The sequence below is a fragment of the Tribolium castaneum genome, unplaced genomic scaffold (assembly GCF_031307605.1).
Source record: "Tribolium castaneum strain GA2 unplaced genomic scaffold, icTriCast1.1 ptg000035l, whole genome shotgun sequence".
Classification (NCBI taxonomy): Eukaryota; Metazoa; Arthropoda; class Insecta; order Coleoptera; family Tenebrionidae; genus Tribolium; species Tribolium castaneum.
In genome coordinates this window covers 684267-692549 of record NW_026986637.1, presented here as the reverse complement: position 1 = coordinate 692549, position 8283 = coordinate 684267, and the positions used below count along the sequence as shown (strand labels likewise).

At 31.7% G+C, this 8283-nt stretch overlaps 1 long non-coding RNA gene across 1 annotated transcript; it reads right to left on the bottom strand.

Annotated features, from left to right (window-relative positions):
* Positions 1-286: 286 nt before the first annotated feature.
* LOC135267467 (uncharacterized) lies at positions 287-3720 on the bottom strand. The gene is made up of 4 exons (XR_010335889.1): positions 3018-3720; positions 2668-2949; positions 1397-2616; positions 287-400 (listed from the first exon to the last, which is right to left on the bottom strand). It is a non-coding gene; the product is annotated as an uncharacterized LOC135267467 (long non-coding RNA).
* Between the last annotated feature and the right edge of the window lie 4563 nt (positions 3721-8283).

The following is an 8283-nucleotide window of genomic DNA, read 5'->3' as shown; positions in this document are numbered from 1 at the left end:
TAAAGGCAGCTAATCCTATTCGTTTCATTGCTTAAAATAGACAAAATTGTTAATAAATCTAACAAAAACGCTGTATTCTAGCACAAAATACTAATTACATTATAGTTTCGACGAGAATAGCTTATTTGGAATGATTCTATGCTTCCAAACGAGTAAATTTTTAATAAACAGATGCCAAACATCATGTTTTGTCCTATAAAGACATTTTATATTGCAGTTTGTATTAAAACAAAATATTTTCGTTGATTCTTTGTTAGAAGAATGGAGTGCGTATGAGATTGCAGTCGTGTCTCTGCGTGCTCTTGCCTTTGGGATTCATTTTCAGTGGTTGATTCTTGGTGTTGATTGTTGAATTTGATATCTGGGTGTATGTGGTTGTTGTTGTTTCCTCTGGAAATTACTATTTTTGCGATTTCGGTAAGTTATTCTTGTTTAATTCGTTAATATCCGTCATTAGATACGCATAATTATATCTTATCGCGGCAGTATAAGATAGCGCTCGCCCCTCTATAGCAGCAGCAGCTGGTATCGCGGCGGCGCGGCGCAGTGAAAATTTAGTATTTATCGCTCTGTCGCAGAGTGAGCGTCTGGTGTCCAAATTTTGTCTACATTAATTTCATTAATTTCAGTTTAAATCACTAAATTTAATGGCTGAATTTAATTGCTGCCACTGTTTTAAAAGCGTAAGTCGTGATACACCTATCGTGGTGTGTGACGGCTGTTCGCTAAATATTCACTGTCGTTGCCTCAAAATAAGCGAAAATGAAATCGCCTTTATTTCTCAGTCTCGCTCTCCAAATATCAAACTGTTTTGTAATAGATGCAACGTAACTATCACAGCAATTTCAGAAATTAAAAAACTCGTAAATGACATAAAATCATCATTTGATGAGCGTCTTAGCAAACTCGAATCTCTTATTATTAATAACAATACGTCTCAAGCTATAAACCGCGAAGAAATTATCGCCGAATCTGTGGACAGGTCGGCTCGTGCGTGCAATGTTATTATGTACAATGTTAAACCTGTCGCTAATAAACAAGACGTGGATGTGGTAAATGATGTCCTCGAGGTCATTGATCCATCACTTGTGATTGGTCCGGAAAATGTTTTTCGCGTAGGAAAAACCGTCGGTGATAAACCTCGCTTATTAAAATTGCAATTTAAAACTCAACAAATGGCACGTCTATGCTTGAAGAAAAAATCGTCTTTGCTGCAGCACCCACAATTTGCTCACATTACTATTAGTGATGATAAAACCCCGGGTCAACTAAAGCATTTAAACAATTTGCGTGATGAATTAAAGCGAAGACTTGATGTTGGCGAAAAGGACTTGACAATTAAATACGTTAACCACGTACCAAAAATTATTTCACATCAAAAAAACTAAATATTTACCCTTGTTCAATGGCTCTTCTGTATACGAATATCGCATCTTTATCTTCAAAATTTAATGATTTGTTATTAGAAGTAACTGAATTTAGACCTTCTATTATCGCACTCACGGAGACTTGGCTTAATCCGTCTATCTCTGATGATGCTGTACACATTGAAAATTACTCTATTTACAGAGATGATCGCCTATCTCAAAAAGGTGGCGGTGTGTGTTTTTATGTAGATAAAATTAAAATTTCAAAATTTTTTAAAATTACTCAAATTTGCATATCTGTTAAACCTTATGATTCTCTATGGTTAAAATTTGAAGGAAATGAACAAACCTTTGTTATAGCATGTATTTACAGACCACCAACAGGAGCGTCTTTTAACAATCACGAAAATGATAAAAATCTATTTAATACCATACAATCAACTATTAATCAGTATCCTAACTTAATTATCATGGGAGATTTCAATTTTCCATGTATAGACTGGTCTGCTAAAAACACAACAGGTCAAACAATCATCGAAAAACAATTTTCTGAATTGCTCTTGGAGAATAATTTGTCACAAATAGTCACTGAACCTACACGATTTAGATCCCAACAACGTCCTTCATTACTTGATTTGGTAATTTTGTCTGACGTTAACCTTGTATCGTCTTTAAACGTTTCGAATCCTGTAGGTACATCTGATCATTCAAAAATCGAAATTGAGTTACAAATTATGATATATTCAGAGCCAAATGCAAGAATTAAAACAACATCAATTGTTGACTACACTCGCATAGACGAAAGTCTCTTGACTTACGACTGGAATGGTTTAGATTCACTAAATGCGGAAGAACAATGGAAACATTTTAAATCGATTTTACAAACTTGCATTACAACAAATTCCAGACTGTTTACAAACCGACTGAGAAAAGATAAACCGTGGATAAATCAACACATGCTTGACAAAATAAAATACAAAGCTAAATTATGGAAAAAATTTAAAAGGAAGCCTACTGAAGATAATTTTTCTGCTTATAAAAGATTTTCTAACCAACTAAAATCTGATTTACAAATAGCCAGGTGTAATTATGAAAATTCTATATTAAATAAACCAAAACTATTTTATTCCCATGTACGTAAATTTATCTCTAGTCGTGTGTCGGTCCCTTTAGTACGAAATGCTTCAGGTCTACTCTGCTCCGATCATACAGAAACTGCAAACACTTTAGCGGACAGTTTTGCTGCTACCTATAATTTAAACATTAATAATAATATACCGTCATTTATGCCTACAAGTACATTTAGTGGGTTGTCTTATATTAATTTTACTCCGGATCTGGTAAAAAGCCAACTCTGTGCCATTAAATTAAATACAGCTCCAGGTCCGGATCAGATACCTCCCAAACTCCTGAGAACTTGTGCTGCTTCGTTGTCGGGCCCACTTGCCAAAATTATGACAAAATCATTCTTACAAGGCACTTTGCCCTACGAGTGGTTGCAAGCAACAATCACGCCTTTGTACAAGTCAGGAGATAAACTTGATCCTGCTAACTATAGACCTGTAAGTCTCACGTCGACATGCTGTAAAATTATGGAAAAAGTTATAGTCAAGGAACTATTAACTTACATGAGAAAAAATAATTTAATACCTGAGCATCAGCACGGCTTTTTACCAGGTAGGTCAGTTGTCACAAATTTGCTATCCTGCACAAATCTATGGACAAAAATGTTAGACACTAACCAACCTGTAGACATAATTTACCTTGATTTTAGTAAAGCCTTTGATAAAGTCCCTCACAATCTCTTGTTAGCAAAACTGGAGTCCTATGGTGTAACAGGAAATTTGCTTGATTGGATCCGAGCGTTTCTATCAAATCGAAACTATTGTGTAAAAGTCTGTGGTAAATTTTCGTACTCTAAACCAGTATTAAGTGGGGTCCCACAGGGATCAGTTCTTGGACCAATTTTATTCTTGTTATATACAGCAGATTTATTGTTTTCACTGGACAGCTATTCAGCATATGCGGATGATATTAAGTTATTTGCTAACCCACTTGTCACGGACTTGCAAGACCAACTTAATTTAATCTTCCAATGGAGCGAGAAGTGGCAAATACCACTAAATATTGCAAAATGCTGTGTACTTCAGTGTGGCCACAACAACCCAAAGTACCTTTACCATATAAATGGCACACTCCTGAGTGTAAAAACCTCAACCAAAGATCTAGGGGTCATTGTAAATGATAAGTTAGGATGGTCAGAGCAATGTCTAGCATCAGTGGGTCGAGCGCGTAAAATGTTTTATTTGCTAAAGCATGTTTTTCCAAATCCTTCAGTCAGTTTTATTTCAAAGGTGTACATCACTTACATAAGGCCGCATTTGGAATTTGCCATTCCAGTCTGGAGACCTTATTTGTTAAAGGATATTGATTTGCTGGAAAGAACTCAGCACCTGGTAACTAGATGGACACACTGTTTAAGACAAGTTTCATATGAACAACGTCTTGAAATACTCAAAATACCAGATCTACGTGCTCGTCAAAACAGGGCAGATGCAATTCAAATTTTTCGGCTTACTCATGGTTTATTTCCTGGAGTAACACGCAATTTCTTGCAAATTCAATATCATGACAGACTTAGAGGTCATTCTTATAAGCTGAAAAAAGAACCATTTAAGACTACCGTTAGAAAGAATTATTTGACAAATCGTGCATTTGATATATGGAATGGCTTGCCTGATAACGTTGTTGCAGCTGTTACTGTTTCTTCCTTCAAGAATCAATATGACACATTACAATAATTAACATTAACCTTTATTAATTAACTAATTTAACTGTAGATTAAAATTGTATTTCATTTTTCATTATTCAATGGTGTTTTATTTAACACGAAACCGTATTTCTTGATATTTTGCTATAAAGGTGTTAACCTCAGCAAAGAATCTATGTTAATAATAATAATAATAATAATAAGAAGCAGCAAACCTAACACTAAAGAATCTGAAAACTTTGTATTCGGACACAAACCACCGAATTTTGTTTCAGTTTAGACAAAAACGGTTGATTTTCGACAATATTTTGCTTTGAACAAGAAAGCTTATATCAAACTGACTAAAAACGTCTTATTTTAGCACAAAACAAAAGATTTGCGTTATAGTCTTAAAGCTGATTCATGCCACAGTTTGGATAAAAACCAATTATTTTTGTTAATTCATTGTTACAAACAAGAAACCTTACATCAAAGAAACTGAAAACCCCTTATTTAGGCACAGAAATTCGAATTACGTTTCAGTCTGGACAAAAACTGCTTATTTTAGACGATCCTTTATTTTGAACACGAAAACTTACATTAAAAAGATTAAAAACGTCTTATTCTGGCTGAAAACTGCAAATTATATATTACTCTAGATAAAAGCAATTTATCCTGATTACTCCTTTACTTAGAATAGAGTAAACTTGTATAAAACTTAATGAAAACTTTAAATTTCGTCTCAAAGAAATAATTTACGTTATAGTTTTGACCAGCACTGTTTATTTCAAACGAAATTATGATTCGAAACTAATGAACTTTTATGGGGCAGATGCAAAACCACATATTACCATATAAAGCGTTGTTTTAAAGCAAAGTATTACCTTTTGCAACAAGAAATTTCACGTCAAAGAAACTGAAAACTTCGTATCCATACATAAATATCTAATTACGTATCAGTTTAGGCAAATACAGCTTATTTTAAACGATTCCTTGCTATAAACAAGAAAAATTTTATCAAGCATATTGAAAACGTCTTATTCTCGAAAATAAGAGCAAATTATGTATCAGTTTTAACAAAAGCGGATTACTCTGTTTGATTCTATGCTTAGAGTAGAGTAAACTACTATAAAACGTAATGAAAACTCTATATTCAAGCTCAAAAGAACAAATTACGTTATAGTTTTGACAAAAAAAAATATTTCGGACGATTACATACTTCGAAGTAAGCAAACTTTAATTGAACATGTGCAAAAAGCTAATACTTTGCTTTAAAATAATGATTTATGTGGTAATATGGTATTTTGCATCTGTCCTATAAAAGTTTACCCGTTTCGCTCCATTGAATCATTAGAAATAAATTATTTTGACACAACAACACAAATAATTTGTTTTTGTTTAAACTGTAACATAAGTCGCTTTTATAAAACGAACTAAGACGTTTGGCATCTGCTTAGTGAAAGTTTTCTCGTTTGGGGGCATAAAATCGTTTGAAATTAACAGTTCTGGTCAAAACTATTACGTAAATTATTTCTTTGTATCACTTTAAAGATTTGCGTTATAGTCTTGACGAGAACTGTTAATTTCAAACGATTCTATGCTTTGAAACCAGTATACTTTCACTGAACAGAGGCAAAACGTCTGATTTCGCCTTTAAAAAACGATTTATGTCACAGTTTGGATTAAAACCAATGATTTTCGTTTATTTATTGTTACAAACAAGAAACCTTACATCAAAGAAACTGAAAACCTCTTATTCAGGCCCAGAAAATCAAATTACGTTTCAGTCTGGACACAAATTGCTTATTTTAGACGATTCTTTCTTTTGAACACGAAAACTTACATTAAAAAGATTAAAAACGTCTTATTCTGGCTCAAAACTGCAAATTATGTATTACTTTGGATAAAAGCAGTTTATCCTGATTACTCCTTTGCTTAGAATAGAGCAAACTTGTATAAAACTTAATGAAAACTTTAAATTTCGTCTCAAAGAAATAATTTACGTTATAGTTTTGACCAGAACTGTTAATTTCAAACGATTTTATGCCCTCAAACGAGAAAACTTTCACTAAACAGATGCCAAACGTTTTAGTTCGTTTTATAAAAACGACATGTTACAGTTTAAACAAAAAAATTATTTTCGTTGTTGTGTCAAAATAATTTATTTCGAATGATTCAATGGAGCGAAACGAGTAAACTTTTATAGGACAGATGCAAAATACCATATTACCACATAAATCGTTATTTTAAAGCAAAGTATTAGCTTTTGCACTTGTTCAATTAAAGTTTGCTTACTTCGAAATATGTAGTCGTCCGAAATAATTTTTTTTTGTCAAAACTATAACGTAATTTGTTCTTTTGAGCTTGAATATAGAGTTTTCATTACGTTTTATAGTAGTTTACTCTACTCTAAGCATAGAATCAAACAGAGTAATCCGCTTTTGTTAAAACTGATACATAATTTGCTCTTATTTTCGAGAATAAGACATTTTCAATATGTTTGATAAAATTTTTCTTGTTTATAGCAAGGAATCGTTTAAAATAAGCTGTATTTGCCTAATCTGATGCGTAATTCGATATTTGTGCATGGATACGATGTTTTCAGTTTCTTTGACGTGAAATTTCTTGTTGCAAAAGGTAATAATTTGCTTTAAAACAACGCTTTATATTGTAATATGTGGTTTTGCATCTGCCCCATAAAAGTTCATTAGTTTCGAATCATAAAATCGTTTGAAATAAACAGTGCTGGTCAAAACTATAACGTAAATTATATCTTTGAGACGAAATTTAAAGTTTTTATTAAGTTTTATACAAGTTTACTCTATTCTAAGTAAAGGAGTAATCAGGATAAATTGCTTTTATCTAGAGTAATATATAATTTGCAGTTTTCAGCCAGAATAAGACGTTTTTAATCTTTTTAATGTAAGTTTTTGTATTCAAAACAAAGGATCGTCTAAAGTAAGCAGTTTTTGTTCAGACTGAAACGTAATTCGAATTTCTGTGCCTGAATAAGGGGTTTTCAGTTACTTTGATGTAAGGTTTCATGTTTGTAACAATGAATTAACGAAAATAATTGGTTTTTATCCAAACTGTGGCATGAATCGTTTTTAAAAGGCGAAATAAGATGTTTTTCCTCTGTACAGTGAAAGTTTACTCGTTTCAAAGCATAGAACCGTTTGAAATTAACAGCTCTCGTTAAGACTATAACGCAAATCTTTTGTTTTGTGCTAAAATAAGACGTTTTTAGTCAGTTTGATATAAGTTTTCTTGTTCAAAGCAAAATATTGTCGAAAATCAACCGTTTTTGTCTAAACTGATACAAAATTCGGTGGTTTGTGTCCGAATACAAAGTTTTCAGATTCTTTAATGTTAGGTTTGCTGCTTCTAACAAAGAATCAACGAAAATATTTTGTTTTAATACAAACTGCAATATAAAATGTCTTTATAGGACAAAACATGATGTTTGGCATCTGTTTAATAAAAATTTACTCGTTTGGAAGCATAGAATCATTCCAAATAAGCTATTCTCGTCGAAACTATAATGTAATTAGTATTTTGTGCTAGAATACAGCGTTTTTGTTAGATTTATTAACAATTTTGTCTATTTTAAGCAATAAAACGAATAGGATTAGCTGCCTTTATCCGAAGTGATACATAAATTGCTCTTTTATGCCAGATTAATACGTTTTTAATCTGTTCTATGTAAGTTTTCTTGTTCAAAGCAAAAGATCGTCTAAAATAAGCCGTTTTTGTTTGAACTGATAAACAATTCAGACTGAGACTCAACAAAAATAATTTGTTTTAATCCAAACTGATACTTTTGACCCTATAAGATTCCTATAAGAGTCCGAGATACGCCGATCTCGCCAAGTCTATAACGTAATTCGTTTTTTTGTGTCAGAATACGACGTTTTCTGTCTGTTTAATATAAGTTTTCAATAATAATAATAATAACAATATTAATAATAATAATAATAATAATAATAATAATAATAATAATAATAATAATAATAATAATAATAATAATAATAATAATAATTATAATAATAATAATAGTAATAATAATAATAATATTAATAATAATAATAATGAAAATAATAATAGTAATAAAAGTAAGCTTAGTTTTCTAAGCAAAAATGAAGCTTATTTTGTGTGTTATATGAGCGT